This window comes from Bos javanicus, chromosome 13, assembly GCF_032452875.1.
Source record: "Bos javanicus breed banteng chromosome 13, ARS-OSU_banteng_1.0, whole genome shotgun sequence".
NCBI classification, from domain to species: Eukaryota; Metazoa; Chordata; class Mammalia; order Artiodactyla; family Bovidae; genus Bos; species Bos javanicus.
Window position 1 is genome coordinate 70,954,340 of NC_083880.1, and position 18,089 is coordinate 70,972,428.

Below are 18,089 nucleotides of genomic sequence, written 5' to 3' on the forward strand. Positions count from 1 at the left end.
AGAGGCAGCAGCCTCTGATGTGAATGAGCCTGTTGATGCCAATATTAATTTGCCGTAGCTATAACCGAAATTATGGACATATGTACAGGGCTTTGTCATTTGCAAAGTACAGATCAAACTCGACCCTGACCATGGCTCCGGGTGGCCAGCAGAATGGGTGTGACATCATGGGACAGAGTGTCAGGAGGTGAAAACCATGGGCGTGTCACCACTAGGGGGTGAGAGATCACACGAGCACCATTTGACTCCAAGTTCAGTGCTCATGGCACCGCTCTACACCTTTCCTGAAACCTGTGACATATGGAACTGCAGGCCAAGGAAGACGGCAGGGCCACCTCACAACATGAGTCATTCAGGACCCAGGAGGATTCTGAGCTGAGGACAGAGGGGAGCTTAGGGGTGGTGGGGAGGGACTAGGGCTCCAGTTTGGGGAGCTGCTCTTGCACAGAGCTTGGCAGTGGGGTTGGGGGTGGGATATAAGGAGACAAGTAACAACCCAGGGAGCAGAACTGAAAGCTATTGCGAGTCTGCACACAAGAGTAAGCACCTCCTTAAATTCTGTGCTCTGGGGACCTCACTTGCCTCACCCCACTTCATCACATTTGAATGAGAATGTGATGATCTCACGGAGTATGCAGTATGTGACCTCTGTCCTGCCCTAGGGAAACCCAGCAGTTGCCCTCAGTACAGAGTGCCCTGTACTAAGAGAAAGCCGCCCCTTCTGTCTCACTCGCAGCACCAACTTATTTTCCCATAAACCTTCCAGAGGCCGGGTTTGCTGTGCTTTGAGATTCAAGGAGAAAGCTGGGTATGATCTGTGGACAAGGAGAAATCACCCTCAATTAACTAGTCACATGTAAAGTAAATGAAATCATAAGCTAATTAGAAGTAAATAAAGGTGGCTAGTTATCTGATCTCTGGTCTGGACTTTTTAAATATGCACATAAGTGTTAGAAAATGTACCTTAAAATAATAGAGAGATAGAGTTTAAAATCAGGTTTTAAAAAATGTTAAAATCTACTATTAAGAAATTTTAATCAATACTATTGGAAAAGAAATAACAAAATGGGAACTATATAAATAGATATGGGAGAGAAAATCAATATCCTTAATATAGAAAAAGTTCCTGCAGATCAATAAAAGGATGAATATGTGAACAGGAAACAAATAATAAATGACATGAATTGGAAATTCACAAAGGTATGTATCAATGGGGAGATGAGAGTCAATTTCACTAGAAATCAAGTACAAGCAAATATACATATCTAGGTTTCTAAGTTGTAAGGAGAATTTAAAATGATAATAGAGAGTTTTGGTAGAGGGAGAGTTAATTGGCAGCTTTGTACATTGCTGGTGGGTTGATCTCACAGCTGGTGCCTTCCTTCAAGAAGTTAGTAAAACCAGAGGCTGACAGAAAGCAGGACTATAACAAACCAAATCAATAACCAAACCAAATCTACAGACCAGCATGTAATATATGTAGGTGTATTTGTGTATATGTGTGTGCTGCTGCTGCTGCTGCTAAGTCGCTTCAGTCGTGTCCGACTCTGTGTGACCCCATAGACGGCAGCCCACCAGGCTCCCCCGTCCCTGGGATTCTCCAGGCAAGAACACTGGAGTGGGTTGCCATTTCCTTCTCCAATGCATGAAAGTGAAAAGTGAAAGTGAAGTCGCTCAGTCGTGTCCGACTCTTTGCGACCCCATGGACTGCAGCCTACCAGGCTCCTCCGTCCATGGGATTCTCCAGGCAAGAGTACTGGAGTGGGGTGCCATTGCCTTCTCTGTATATGTGTGTATGTACATACATATATATATATATATGTCTATATATATATTTATTTGAATAATATACTACAACCAAGAAGAACCTATTCCAGAAATTCAATAATTAATACTATCAAGATTCTCCTAAAGTCACTAATCTTTTCCATACGTTGACGTTCATCCTCAAAGATGTCGTGTATTTGATAAAATTCAATATCAATTTACATAGAAATAGCAATACATTTATAATATAGGAAAGAAAGAAGGCTTTCCTAATGCAAAGGGGAAAATCACGTATTATACGCACAATCCTTTACTGCGTACCCACTATGTGCCAGCAGCTACAGCAGGAGTGAGACAAAGTGCCTGCTCACATGGAGGTTACTTTCTAGTGAAGGAGACAGTAACCAAGGAAACAGAGGACTAGAAACATTTTTTTAAAGTAAGTGATAGATGCTAAAACAGGAAATCAGGATGAGGGTTTAGAGGGATGAATAGCCAACTTCACATTTGGTGGTGAAGGAGTCAGGCCGGTCCCATGAAAGTCAGATCCATGGCAGGCAGGACGGTGGCTACTCAGATCTCTATCCAACATTGCTCTCAAAATGCAAGCACCCAGAATTAAATAAACAAGCAAACAGCAGCAGTAACAAATAAAGCAGCAAGGGAGAGTGTAAAGATGGCAAAATATTCTGAAGGAGAAAGTGTGAGAGCTATACAAATTAAAGTCGTTCAGAATCTAGATATTGGCATTTGCCAACAGCAAACTATCACAATGGATGGGGAGAACTGCATCGCCCGTTCGACTAGAAAACTGTGAGGAATGGGGCTGAAAAGACAGGAGGTTGCCGGATGGGAGAGCAAACGCTACCACCCTCCAGGGAAGAAACAGCAATCCCAGGTTCCAAGAGCAGACGGAGAGACATTTTAAAGTTGATTCCATGCAAAACTATCTCTGAAATGTCATCAGGAAAGAATCTTCTGCACACTGACTAACCCTTAAGAGCCTCATGTCAACGAATATTCTTTACCCAGGAGAACTTCTCTGGAAAATGTATTCTCTCCAGGCCACAGCTGGCTGCATGTTGTGACAGTGATCAATGGCTCCATTATGTAGATTTGTTTTTTGTTCTGCAGCGTCCACCAGACAGTCCAGCTGCCTTTCTGGAACAGACATGCCTGGGTGCTCCTGGGCACAAACCTGGTGGCCCTTCTGGGGGAAATTCACAAGGAACCCTATCCCTCTCCCCAGTCAGAGAACCCCACTCTTTCACTAGCTCCTTCTTAAAGGCAAGTCTCAGGAGGTGCCAGGGTAAGGAACCCAACTTTGGTGCTGGACATACATGCATGCTCAGTCACTCAGTCATGTCCACCTCTTTGAGATCCCATGGCCTGTAGCCCGCCAGGCTCCTCTGTCCATGGGATTCTTCAGGCAAGAATACTAGAGTGGGTTGCCATGCCCTCCTCCAGGGGATCTTTACAACCCAGGGATCAAACCCATGTCTCCTGTGTCTCATGCAGTGGCAGGCAGAATCTTTACCACTGAGCCACTTGGGAAGCCCTTGGTGTTAGATGTTGGCATTGCTTATGACACAAAACAGGAGTCGAAGCTTCAGAGCAGACTGGGGCAATGACTTCCAAACAGAAAGAACAGCCTGAGGAAAGATCCTGGGTCACAAAAGCTGTGGAGTCTGAAGGATGCTGAGAAATTCTGTGCAGTGGAGGATATGGCAGGGCCAATGAGGTAGTGTGGTGAGTTGGGGTTAAACAGTAAAGGGCCTTAGAAGGCAAGATAAGGGGTTCAGGCTTTAGGGCAGAAGCAGTGGGCAACCAGCTTGGGAATTAAACCAGACAGTGACGTTATCGTATTTTCCTTTCTAAGAGAAAGAACACAGCAGTGATAGTTTGAATCCCTGTAAAGAGAAGATACCGAGCAAGGAAGAAGCGAGGCTGTCAGCTGCTTGTCTCTGAGTTGGGTTTGCAATTACCGCCCTCCTCTGATACTGTGAATGAATGCCATTCTTACCACTGTGTTTCCTTCTCAACAAAGCACACATTTCACTGTGCACCAGGCCATGAAAACAGAGCTTCCAAGGGCACTGATGGTAAACAGTCCTCACCAGTGCTTAACAGTGAAGAATGACAGCCGTCGGGCACAGGGCGGAGCCACACATGGAGGAGAAGGCCAAGAAGACCTCTCCGTGAGCTCAGGGCTCCTGGCACACTGCGGCCCTGGATGAGCTATGGCCAGAAATCCTAGGGACTGGAATTCAAGCCCAGTGTTCCCAGGGGAAGAGATGCTCAAGCCATGGTTCCCCTGGGCAAGTGCTGGTTTACTGTCCCCCATTATACTCCTCACTGCACACACATGTGTGCGTGCACACACACACACACACACACACATCACCTCCACCAGCTTATCTAAAATACCAACAAATATTCTTCCATAAGTTCAAGTACAAAGGCCACAAATTCAGATTCACCTCTGATACCTGTCCAGCGGCTCCACGTGCCTCCCTGCAGACCCTGCCTCTCACCTCTTTCTCTTGGCCCCCACAGAAAGGAGGTTGTCATCCTAGCTTGCTGTTCACACTCACATGTCTGAGTTCACACACACGGCTCTCAACTACTTGCACAACCCAAGAGTGAACAGCACCACTTGCTCTATTTCCTGTGGGTTGTAAGGATTAAGTGTCACCATGGATTTATGGGCACCTGCAGTGCTTTATAAGCTTTAACAAGCAGCCAGTCCAGCCTCCGCTCCAGTAGGCCTGGAGTGGGGCCTGAGAGTCTGCATTTCCAGCACATTCCCAGGTGTTCCACAGGCCGTTCCTACACAGACAGGTTCTCTAAATGCAAGGTTCTCTAAATGCAGGTCTCAGCTGCAAGTCCTTGGTATCCACTTGAAAGGCCACCAGATTTGAAATAAATGACCCAGGCTAACATCCTGGGCTGTACTTTATCTGCCTTATGACTACACGAGACACAGATCCCCATCTGTATACAGTGCCTCTGGAAGGCCTGGAGGAGATCTAGAACCAGGGCAATAAATACTGGAGGCTTTGGGGGCAAGGTGGGGAGAAGTGGAGGAGCAAGAAAGAGCAGGAATTGGTAGCAGTAAATGCGATTATTTTCAATAAGAATACTGGCAGGCCCGGCAGTGACAGTGTCACAAATCCTACAGGAGCACCTGTACAGACGCAGAAGTAAGCTAGCATCATCATTACTAATAGTACGGAAGTAGGACTGGGGCCCTCCTACCCGCAGGATAGTGTCAGCAGCAGAAGTGAAGGCAGCACAGGAGTGGCAGATACGGTATATCTCACCACTTACTTATGAATCGAGACTCTGGAGTCAAACCGCCTGGATTTAAACATTAACAGCGACTCTTCTACTCATTAGCTATGTGACTTTAGGAAAGTTGCTTAATGTTTCTGTGCCTAGTTTTTTTTGTTCTAAGGTGGTTGTGGGGTTTAAATTTGTATATACAAAGGAGAGGTCAAGATGAAGGAAAAGGGACCAAGCTCTTAGAAACAGGACATGAATTATTCCATAGCCAAAGAAGTCTGCTTTCCCTGCTGCACCACACCAGTAGGATTTGATCTACAGGAATCTCTTATTCTTGGCCTTGGCAGTTTGCCTGATGGAGTCTTAAGAGGTGGGGAACCTCATACGGGAATCCGGGAGGCTATAGCCACAGCCTGGGTTCAGTGCCTTGTTCCTTGTCTGAACAGAAGAGATGGGAAGGAAAGGTCATCATACACATGAGGGGAAAGTTTTGAAGTATTAGCCAAAGTCTAATACTTCTGGTCTTCTGCACCTTACCCTTTTTTTTTGTTCTCCTATTCAAGAAAGATAATCAACACTATATTTGTTAATTCCCTCAAAAGAATGGTGTGGCAGGTTAAAAAAAAAAAGTGTATATAATCATTAAAGATTTCTCCCTTTTGGGAAGCTGGAGGAAGGGATAAGCCCCTGGCACTTAGTTCTCCAAATGCTTTACTCGTGGCAGGGGAATCTGGGCCATACAAAGAACGGAATACCCCTATTTAGATTTTCCTGCCATGAGCTGAGCGTAGGAGAAATCAAATGGAGGACATTTTCCAGTAGAGTTGACAACTGATGAAATAAAACTGTGTGCTGCAAAGTTTCAGGTAAGCAGAGCATGGGGGAAAGAAGTGACCCAAAGGGGAGGGGCCGTGGCTGTCTGGTTCTGTTACCTAGAACAGCAGGAGGTACAGAGTGGGAATGAGAAACGTAGCTAGTGAATATCTTAGGGGTCTGGGATTCTTTTCTCAACCCTGCTGCCAATTTACCGTGTGGCTCTGAGATCACTCTTCTTGGCTTCCATTCCTTCACATGGCATTGAAGATTCCTTCCAGCCCTGGTATTTTCTCTCCGGATGCCCTATTTTACTTTTTCTTTGCAATCTGATATTCTCTTGATGATTGACTATTCACCAATTTTCTGTCTCCCCACAGAAGCTGACGCTCCATGTGACGACACAACTTGCCATCTTGCTCAACATTGGCCTCCCAACACTTAGCAATGAGCCTGTTGTATATTATCACTTAGTGGATATCTGTTAAATGAAGGTAGGATTGGGTGGTTCTATTTTCTCAAGACCACAGGAGGCAGGACTTCCCTTGATGGTCCAGTGGCTAAGACTCTGTGCTCTCAATGCAGGAGGCCCAGGTTCAATCCCTGGTCAGGGAACTGGACCCCACATGCAACAATTAAGACCTGGAACGACCAAATTAATAAACATTAAAGAAAAAATATAGCAGGAGGCATCACAGTATAATGAATGATTAAGTTATAGGCTCAAGCTTCAGGCTTGAATATCAATCACACAACTTACTGGCTCTAGGACCCTCTGTAAATTGATTAACTCACTGAGACTTGGTTTCATCATCTGTACAATGGGGATACTAATGATACTCGCTTCACAGGACTGTGAAAAGATTACATAATTCACGCAAAACTCTTAGACTAGTCCTGATGTATAAAAAAGCACTTACTACCCACCAACCATTATAATAGGACTGTCACTGCTTAATAATTAAGTAGGAAATGTAGAGCAAAAAGAAATTCCTTGTGAAGTCCAGACATGAGTTGACAGATGTGATATTAAGTCAACTTGCTACATCAAGCCTCTGTGATGGCCACTCCACACTTTGAGCTTCTGCTAGGCCATCCACACCTCCACTTTTCCATTTGGAATCCCACATTTCATTTTTAACCTACAAAGCTTTTGCCTCTGATCTTTAGGTTGTCAAACTTCCCTAGTCTCATGCCCACTGTTCTTCCCCTCACTCTTCTTGTTCTGGTAAAGTGTCTCTGGGCTTTGGCATATTGTGGCCCTCCATCTGTAGTGGACTTCCCGCTTTTCTCCAACTGGCTAATTCCTGGTCATTGTTCAAGACCCACATAAGGCTCCTGTGTCGCAGGAAGACTTCCCTGAACCCCCAGGCTGGTAAAACACATGTTACCAAGTTCTATTCCTTTCCCTGCAGCAATATAATAAATGCCAACTATTTCTAGACAGAAGATGAAAACAAAGAAAAACTGTATTCAATTCAGTTGACTCTGACACCCCAATCGCACATCTTGTCGGTAGACCTTGTACCACCAGACCCAGATTTGGGTGCCCACAGCCATGCTTCCTAGATCCTCTCACTCTACAGTTCCTGCAGCTGCCTAAGCCCAAGTAGGGCACCCTGAGCTCATGCTCACCCACCAACTCTTTATGTATCTAAAGAGGAGTTAATATGCCAGCTATCTCTCTTCTTGGCCCTGGCCCCGGCTGGGTGATTGGGAAAATGAAACTGGCCAAGGCTTGATGGTCCTAAATTGTAATTTCAAGGTAATTTGAACTCTCTTCCTCTTGGGGATGGGTGGAAAAGCTAAAGTCTCCTCAAATCAGTGTATGGACTCAACAAAGAATCAAGGTGCCCCCTGCCCCCGCCTTGCTCTAAAGCTTGTGTGAGATCAGCAGGATAATCAATTTCACAGTTCTGTAAGGCCGATTGGAACATGATTATGAAGTTAGCCAGAGCATTCTGCCTGGGCCTTAAAAGGCCTGTTGCAGAGGGACATCTAGTGCATGAAACCCACCAGACACCTGCCAAAGCCAAGGACTCCCTTGCTTCCTAAGGTTTAATCGCTTGCTCCCCTGAGTTCCACTGTCCAATCCTGCCCAAGGCCTGGAGGGTCAGTCTGTGTGGTCAGCAGTCCTCTAAGAACTTAAGTCCAACTTCAGCAGAAAGGTTTGGGGTCGAATTGCTAACTGCAGTCTGATTAAGGGAGAGACTTCACCTTCAAGGTTGCCCTCTGCTGGGTTCCTGCCTCAGGTACCCCTACCCTCACCAGGCCCCTGCTCTAAATCACTCCAGCCTCTCCCCCAGGTGACAGAGCTCTGCCCTCTAAGATGACTGACTCCCTGCACTGAGAGGCAACAAGGCACCTTCTACAACATGGTACCGAGCAGCAGACTGTGATGATGTCAGGGGCAGCCTGGTGATACCTCGGAACCTGGGCCTTCCCTCCATGGGATCCTCGCTTCCCTGAGTCTCAGGCCTGCCTGGGCTGGTTGGTCTCAGATGGTTCTCCTTCTCCTAAGGAAGGAGGAGGGTCCATAAACTGAGGACAGGGACCTGGGGAACAGCCTTTGAGCATGACTTTTCCTCCAGGATACTGGACTCCAGTAAGAAAAAGGAAGGTTGTTATTCAACAAGCTAGTCCCATGAGAAGGCTGGCAAAGCAGAGCGTGAGCCTACCTGGTCCTCAGACTCCACACCTCTCACCATGCTCTGTCTTGAATGTGTTTGCTTTCTGGTTCTCCCACTGAACTCTGAGCTCGTCTATTTCTCATTCATTTTGATATCCCAGGTTATTCTGTGAGCTGGCTCATGGGAGCAGCTTTCAGATTCATTGTAGGATAACCCTTTGAAGTTACAATTGATGTTGGGCAATGAAACGTGAGAGGAAGTCACCTGTTATATCCAGGTAGAGGCTTTAAGAGCCAGAGCCCACTTTCCCTTCTCCTGCTGACATGATGGTCCCTGAACACCTCTGCCCCATCATTTTGGGTTTCTGAGTAACTCTGCTGCCCAGCGGACCCACATGGGCCAGGCAGTGCAGGAGAGAGGTGACGAGCAGATGTTCTACTGTACAGTAAGGCTGAAAGATGTTACGTGTTTGCACTTTCGAGCTATGGGGTTTTTTATTATTACAGCATAATCCAGCCTAACCTGACTAATAAATACTTCAGAGAGCAAGAGGAAAGGAGAGGTGGTGGAAGAGAAGGCAGGAGGGAAAGAGGAAGGGAGGAGGAAGTCAGTAGCTGTGGAAGTCTTCACCTCTCTTTGGGTTTCAGTTTCCAACTTAGAAATCTGGAGACTAGAGCTAATCATTATTGTGCTCCCTCCCACCTCCAATACTCGGAGAACCTGAGAAGAGTCAGACACAGAATCCATGCAGAATTCTATTTTCCCAAGTCTAATGTGTAGCATAGCAATATTTATAGAGGAAGGCGGCAGAGAAATGAGGCAGGAAACAAAGCAATTGGAACTTTTTTGGTAATACATCCAAGCCATAAAGATTTCATTAGATTCTCTAATAGACTCCTAATGAAAAATAAGACCCTTTTCCCGTTTTACCTACTTCCTGAACATTAGAATCAACTTGGCTTTTCCAAGCTTTGCACCCCATTTACATTAATTAGAAAGTTCCATATTAAAGGAAAGCTTTTAATGGGCTGTTATTGCAAATGATTTTACTGGCGAGCTGCATTGTGCTGTTTTAATAGCATATAAAAATGGCATCTTATAGAGGAGACTTCGATAAAATTGAAGTTTTGATGGACTCTGGGCCTGAGTTGGCCTTTGCTTGGGGGCTGGGATTCAGGGACATTTTCTGACTAGAAGAAGCGGTTTTCTGTCTTTTTGGACTGACGTGTCCTAAAGCATCAAAATGTTTCAGATTGCAGAGGTGCACACTGCCTCCTGCACGAGTACACCTGCAGAGGTCCACACTGCAGAGGTCCACACTGCCTCCTGCACGAGTACACCATTGGGGGGCTACTTCTGGTCCCTGGGACAACCCTTCGCAGTATTTCTCACGGTCCTTTGGAAAAGGTAAAGCAACCCTGGGACTGCGATATAAGAAGTGGATTTCAGGAGGACAGATTGTCTGGTCCAGGTGGAGAGAGTCATGGGGGTGGGGGATGCCAGGTCTCTCCAGGAAAAGGAGGGAGTCAGGAGCGCCAAAGAATTGACGCTTTGGAATTGTGGTGTTGCAGAAGACTCTTGAGAGTCCCTCAGACAGAAAGGAGATCCAACCAGTCAATCCTAAAGGAAATCAACCCTGAATATTCATTGGAAGGACTGATACTGAAGCTCCAATACTTTGGCCACCTGATACAAAGATCTGACTCATTGGAAAAGACCCCGATGTTGGAAAAGATTGAAGCCAGGATAAGAAGTGGATGACAGAGGATGAGATGGTTGGATAGTATCACTGACTCAAAGGACATGAGTTTGAGTAAGCTCTGGGAGATGGTGAAGGACAGGGAAGCCTGGTGTGCTGCAGTCCATGGGGTAGCAAAGAGTTGGACATGACTGAGCGACCAAACAACAACATCTAGGGGCAAAGGTGAGAGAACAAATGATGTTTCTACAGCTTAGGAAGAAGTTGCAAATGGGGGATAAGGTGGAATAAATGATGTCACATATAATGGCAATCAAGCAAACAATGGTAGAGTGAAGGGACAAGGGGGATACCATGGTGGGTAGAAGAGGACCCCGAGGGTATGGGTACGACACCCAGATGAAATCCAACAGGAAAGTAACTGCTGTTCCAGTTGTCTTGTCCTCATACCCACCATGTGTAAATGGTCTCACCTACAGGTATTCTTGAAATTTTTCCTTGGCAGAGGCTTCCAGCTGCATATTGCTCATGGGATCCCCACCTATCCCTTTAGTATGAGAATAAACTGACTTAGGAGGAAGTGTGTATGAAGTTTAGGAGTCTGAGGACTGGAGTTATGTCCAGGTCCAAATCCCAACTCTCTGCTAAGGATAAACTCTGTGTATTGGGTCAAGTGAATTAAGGTCCCTGAACTTCAGTTTCCTTGATGGAAAAATGTATCTGTCTGTAGGTAGCTGGGAGGACTAGGCAAGATCATGCATGTGAAGAGTGAAATGCAATCCACAGTGTCTAAAATACACTCAATACATGTGAATGATTATAAGTATAATTAAAGTTGTATGGTTTAAAATACTAGCAATTTGGATGGAGCACAGGATATCTGAAATGAGCTATGTATTCTGGAAACCAAAGGAGCCCCAGTGGAGAAATGGAACAGGGTATCTCCAACCTGAGTGACCCATGAGTGATGCATTCAGCAGTGATTTTTCAAGGCTGCACACGTTCTGGTTTCCTAAGTGCCCTGTCTGGGTGCTTTGGTGGCTCAAGTGACTGTAAACACCATGAGCTCTTGCAGGTTTATTTTTGCCAGATGGGTAGAAGGATGTTCCTAAACTATTAGACAAAAACTAACCCTTTTGTTTGCACCACCCTGGTTGATGACCTTGAAGCAATGACTCACCAGGGAGCTCCTGGTGTATCTGAGAGGACAAGATATTTCAACAGTCAAGCTCAGGGGCTAAAGAGAAGCTAACCCATCTTACACCTTTGGTCCTGCAGTGTTTGGTATGTGGTAAGAATTGCATAATGTTAGCTACTGTTACAACTATTACAGAAAAATATTGGAATAAATGCAAATATATTTCGTTTTATCCTCTGCTTGCCACAAAATCTTGTTTAGGACAAAAGCTCTCCATGCTGTCTGAATCCATCAAGCATTATGAGTTTAGTTCTAGACACAATAATCACAAGAGATCCAGATCAGGGAGATAAGATGAGGAATGTGGACATTATGTCACACCAGGAATAATTAGAAGAATTCTTGAAGAAGAAGAAATTTTGTTAGTGTGTGATACTGGCTGCATTTTAATAATCAAATGGGATTACCTGTCTTCTTTCTAAGTAAGACCAATGAGTGGAGGCGGGTAGAGAGATATATATGGCAATAAAGATGGAGGATGTATCCATCTGAGCTTGACACAAGCCACAGGGTCAAAATTAGGTTGCTGCCTTGAAATGCTGTGAGTTCCCATCGTGGTAGGGATCCAGGATAAATGTGAATTCATTCATCACATGCTTATGGAACATGGACCCGGACAGGGTCAGTGAAACAGCAGGGAACACAAAGGTTAATAAGATACGAGTCTTGCTTTTTAGTAATTCATGCTCCAGGGAAGAAGACAGATCCGTAAACAAATGCTTAAACCAATGAGGTGTGACACACATCAGAATAGAAATGTACACAATGTTGTGTCAAACCAAAGAGGTGATGGAGCAGAGGAGGCAGCCAGCGGGAGGTCAGAAGATGCTATGGCAGGGGGCTGGTCCTGGATGATGATTCAGTAATACTCTGAGGGGTGTACAAGGATGGGAGAGGCGTGAATCTCTACCCAAGGAAACAATATCTAAAATGGCATGAGGATATGAAAGAGCACGTAGGGCTCTGCCAGAAGACTGGCATAGTTAGAAAACAGGATGAAAGGTAGGGCCTAAGAGAGATGAGACTGGAGAAGTGAGCCAGAATCCCATTTTGAAGCTTCAACTAATCCCATTTTGGAGCCTAAGGGACCAATAAAAGGTAGCAATCAAGGGGAGATATGACTAGACTTTATCTATAGTGGCTATAGTACAACTAGAAAATCACTACAGGAATCCAAACAATAAATTATGATGGGCTTAACTAAAACATGGAGGTAACACTGGGGGAATATGAGTCTATGGATTTGGAGAGTGAGGGAAGAACTTAGCGTAGGCTAGTTCCCAGATTTCTGGGGGACTGTCTCTTGGGGATGTCTCTTGAGAGGACATTATGTCACACCAGGAATAATTGGAAGAATTCTTGAAGAAGAAGAGGTTTTGTTAGTGTGTGATACTGGCTGCATTTTCATAATCAAATGGGATTATCCGTCTTCTGGATAATCTAAAGGAAACGAGGGACATTTCATTTATTGAACATCGTTGGATGCCAGACATTGCTATGAGCTTCTATACCTTCATAACAGACCTGCAAGGTAAGAGTTATTATCTTCATTACGCATGAGAAAATTGAAGCTACGTTATTTTGTTCAGGATCATAAAGGTGAAGCCGAATCGGGCCCAGAAGTGTCTGTGTCTCACACATCACACTTTTCTCATAAGAGTCCCCTAAGTTCTTTTTTCACTCAAGATTTCACGATTCTAAGCACAAAGCTAATTCTTGTCTGTTCAAAATTGAAATAAGCCAAGTCTTGGTGAAAATAATCTGACTTTATACCTGGCCTGGTTATATACTCTTTCCACATTAAACATATTCATATAGAGTGTAAGAAGTACCTATAAATATCTTTCCAATAAAAGTGAGGCCATGTATTTCTGAGTGATAATCCTCTGCTCCGGGCAGTGATATAAACCAGCAGGCTGAAGGCCAAACAACTTTAGCTAGCCCAGAGATTCAATAAGTTAAAATACATTTTGGAAGAGAGCTCCAGGCCAGACCTGTTTTTTTCCTGGGTAATTATATGGGGATACCTGATTCAGCACAAGCAGGCTGGCTACAGAGTGTGAATTTCTGATTAAAGGGGCACCAGCAAATCATACAGGAGTCTGATCAAAATTTAAACTTGAAAATTAAAATTAAGAAAATAGAGTGTTTTGCTTTTGTTTTATTATTTGGAAAAATCTGTTAACATAAAAGATAAAATCTCACCAACATCTTCATTCTTCCTCCTGAAATGCCCCCTTCTCTCCAGATCTTTCATCTGGAAACTTCCTATAAACCAGTGGTTCTTAACTGAAGAAAATTTTGTCCCTAGGGAACATTTGGAAATTGTTTTTGCTATTGTTTAGTCACTAAGTCATGTCTGACTCTTTGTGACCCCACTGACTATAGCCTGCCAGGCTACTCTGTTCATGGGGTTTTCCAGGCAAGAATACTGGAGTGGGTTGCCATTTCCTTCTCCAGGGGATCTTCCCAACCCAGGGATAGAATCCACATTTTCTGCATTGGCAGGAGGATTCGTTACCATTGAGCCACCTGGGAAGCCCCATTTGGAAATGTCTGGAGCCATCTTTGGTTATCACAACTTGGGGAGCAGTGGAGGGCATGTAGCAGATGTGCTGCTAACATCCTACAAGGCACAGGATAATCCCCATAACAAAGAATTACCCAGTCCAACGCGTCAATTGTTCTGAGGTCAAAAAACCCTCTGTAGGCCCTTTCATGACTTTCAAATTAAATCAGATCCCCATGACAGGTATAGCAACTTACACCCTTGTTTCACAGCGCTCATCCCATTTTGCAGTGGTCTATTCATCTGTGTGATTATGTGTCTAATGGCGTTCTCCCCTGCTTGACTGACAGCTCTAAGGGAGCTGGGAGAGCATTTGTTTACCTACTCATTGTATCCAGGCAGCTCCTACGGTGGCACATAGTAGGGGATCAATAAAGGGTTGATGAATGAGCCAGTGCATAATGAAAGACGGAATGAAATTAATCAGTGGGTTGTGCCTCTGAAATTATCCACATCTCCACCACTTCAGTTGGAAAAATTAATGGAAAGTATAAATTGATTGATACATTAATTAAAAATATAAACCAGGAATCATTTTTCACTCTGGTGCTGCAGATACATATGGTACTAAAATGAACCAAAATAAACACCCTGAGATAGTCAGCTTGTAAGTCGCCCCAGTGGACTCTGCCTGCAGGTAATCACACCCATGTGTAGTCCCCTCCCACCTCCAAGGCTAGGTCATAAAATATACTGTGATTTCGCTCTTTCTTGTATCATTTGCTCTGGTGGAATCTACCTGCCATGTGGTGAGAAGAGGTCCATGTGATGACCTTAACTGAGGTCTCTTTCTTAAACCCATGTGAGGCATCATCTTGAAAACACATCCTCCAAGCCCCAGTAAAACCTTCAGATGATCCAGCCCCTCTGACACCTAGATTGCAACAGCATGACCCCTGAGTCTGAACCACTCAGCCCAGGGACTCTCAAATTTCTAGCCTTCATCAACTGTGTCCGATAATAGATATTTGTTGCTTAACATGGGAAAAAGTTAACCAAAGGGATTACCTCAAGGGCTGACCAGGAAGTTGCCATGTAGGGGTAAGAAAAGTCATCCTTGAGTATGAAAACTTTTTTTAATTTAAAATTACTCTTGCATTGTAATTGACCCTCAGTAAACTACTGAGCTCTATTACATTTAAAGTAAGAATAATATCACTTTTAAGAATCACAATTATAAATAAATGGAAAAATATATAGTGGGGTGTCTTATGTATAAATGAAGAGGTATTTGGGTTTTGGACAAAGGAAAGAGAAGACGGTTACTACGAACTCTTTAAAAGAAAAATTGTCCTTTTGATTGAGTTCGGAGCTCCCTCAACCAGGGAGGAATGAAAAGTTTCTATTTAATACCCCTCGATTACACTTCACAGAGAGGGAAGAGGATACTTCTGTGCTGTTGCAGGAAGTGGAGACGGGTGTGGTTTGAGCCTGAACACAAGTGCAGAAGCCTGGAAGGCTGGAGCAGGACTATCTGAGCTGCCCAGACACAGACATGCTCCCCTAATGTTAAGGTGGCGAGTGGGTGAGCGCTGAGCTCTGTGGCTTCATTGTCCTCAGCCCTGGTCAGTATCCTGGTCACTGAGCATGGTGAGCTGGAAGGATGTTGTCAGTAACAGTTCCAGGGCACTGAGGACCCACCCAGATCTGAGGACTCAGATCTCAGAGACAACCCAGAGGGACCAGACCCCTTCTTGGATCTTCTTGTAGCCAGCTGGTCACCCTAAGGTTCTTTTACAATCCTACAGGATGGGAGGAGGGAAAAGAAACAATAAATGGATGTGGATGAGCTGCCAGCCACACTGGTGGAAGTTGAGATGTTTCATTTGATTTCACTAAAGTATAATAAACCTGATATGCCTTGCCTCTGGGTATCACTGAGCAAGTCATACATGTAGAAAACCAACTGAAACACTCTGTCACTTAATGAAATGCCATTGGATTTCTTCTAGATGCTGAGCATAAGCATCTTAATCACTGATGCTACAGTCTAGATGCTACTCAGTAGAAGAGCTTCTAATGGTCTGATGTCCTACATGTGTCAACGACAAATTGCCCAGAGCTCCATGGGCTATGCTCTTCCTGTCCTAACGGGGGATGGCAGAGTGGACACCCTGCCCTTGTCACCACATTCTGCCCTGTCCCCCCCTCCCCCCTGCCCATCCCCTCTTGCATCCCACTGGCTCTATCCCACTCTTCACACCTGATGCCACCTCTCTACCCTTGTAGCTCATTTATCCCAACAGGCTCTATGGTTTTCCTCCTATCTGGCTTCCCTTTCAGCTAATTCTGACTGCAACAACCTACCTTACACTCACTTGGTTCTAATGTAAACGTTTCTTCCCCTACCTCTTCTCAGCCCTTGCATGAAATGCCTCAGTTCCCTCCCTCTGTTCTAGCTGTGAGTCCACTGAAGACCTAAAAGCTAAGAGGGCTGTTAGCATATATCAGAAAAAGGGGGGAAATGAAATAATGTTTTTATAAGAAAATAGGGGTCGACGTTTTCTTTGGAAGTTTTTTAAAAAAACTCCCCTTGGTTAAAAATAATCTTAGCCCACATATTTACCTGAAAAAAATTAACTGTCACTTTGTGGTGACCTACAGTCACTTGGCTTGGCATAGGAAGGAGAGAGATGCTACAGAGTCAGAAGTAGGTTTGGTTTCTAGCAAAACAGCAACATAATCACAGTTGCTTAGCTCTCCTCATATCCCCAGAGAGTCAGGGCTCCACAGCAGAAGGACAGCAAAAAGCCTGGACAGGGCCTGGAAACTTGGAGAAGCCACCATCCGCATGTAAGGAAGAACTCTGATGAACTTTCACGAGGTGGGATGTAGATGGAACTGGATCAAAAGGGACACAGGTGGAAAACTCAGTATAGTCAGCTCTGCTATCACACTTATAATAAAAAGTACAGACTTGTGTATTAGGGGGAAATTTGAACATCACATGAGTGTTTGATTATGTGTCATTATGCATAAGAAAACACTAGGAGATGCAGAAAACTGCATCTGAATGAACCCAATCAGGTAGGAATACACAAAATGCACACACCTCAAATATCAGCTTGTGTCCTTAGTTCACAACAGGCTATCTGCCACATTTGCTGTTCCAGCTTTCCTTCCCATTTCAGATGAATTTCTCTTCCCCTACCTTGCCATTGACTCAAAAGCTGCAGCTTTTTCAAGGTAAAGCATCACATATATAGCAGCAGTTGTGTATTTCATAACCATTTCACACGTGTAAAACTATGCTCCTACTTTTACTAGGTTCCTTTGTTTTTTGTTTCTTTTTTGTGATTGATAAAAGTTTTTGAGTGTTATATCCCTCATCCCAATTTTCCATTAATCCATGTGGTTTTCACTGGGCAACTTGGCATAGCACAGTGATAATTAGGAATACGTAAGTCACATTACACCAGTACCGACTGCATTCCCAAGTGCCAGGTAAGTAAAGGTGGGAAGATAAACAGAATCCCACTGGAAGAGTCAGGGAAGACTCCTGCAAACTGCAGAGTGCCCAGCAGGACAGGCCTGCTGTCAAATGATGGAGGGTAAAAATGTACCAAGTCTGTGAAGACATTACAAGTCATTAAAAAAAAAAAAAATTAAACTACTCAAAGTTGAAATGAGTACAAAAAATGAGTACAAGACCGATACAAGATTTGACAATATGCCTTCAAAAACCATAAAGATACATATTTTCTAGACAGACAACACATTTACCTATGAGGTGTTATTTTTCCTCTCTACCTTCTCTTCCATTCCGGCAAACACTGGCTGGCTGGGTATCTGCCCTTCTCTGTAAGGCCATGAACTCAGCAAAGGGGACCCTATGCCCATTTCAGGGATAAATACTGAATAATCTGTTAATCTTGAAAACTGTTTCCTTCACTAGTGGCTAGCTTATGGATGGGCATGGGACCAAGTTCTGTCCAATGAGATGTGAGGAGAGGTTTCCTGTGAGCCTCTGGGAACATTTGCTCACAGATATTGTCATATCCACATGTGATGTGTGAGATCATGGTGGCTACTTTCTGACCGTGAGGATGGTCTACCTTGGGGACAAAGCTGGCACACTGGAGTTGACAGAGCAGAAAACTCTGAGTCTGTGGTGATGGCTTTAAAATG

At 44.4% G+C, this 18,089-nt stretch overlaps 1 protein-coding gene and 1 non-coding gene across 6 annotated transcripts in view; one reads left to right on the top strand and one right to left on the bottom strand.

Moving 5' to 3' along the window:
• Positions 1 to 18,089, bottom strand: part of PTPRT (protein tyrosine phosphatase receptor type T) — a 594,083-nt gene that overhangs the window by 314,220 nt on the left and 261,774 nt on the right. The gene's annotated exons all lie outside the window — the stretch shown is intronic.
• Positions 6,407 to 6,480, top strand: TRNAE-CUC (transfer RNA glutamic acid (anticodon CUC)). The gene has a single exon. It is a non-coding gene; the product is annotated as a tRNA-Glu (tRNA).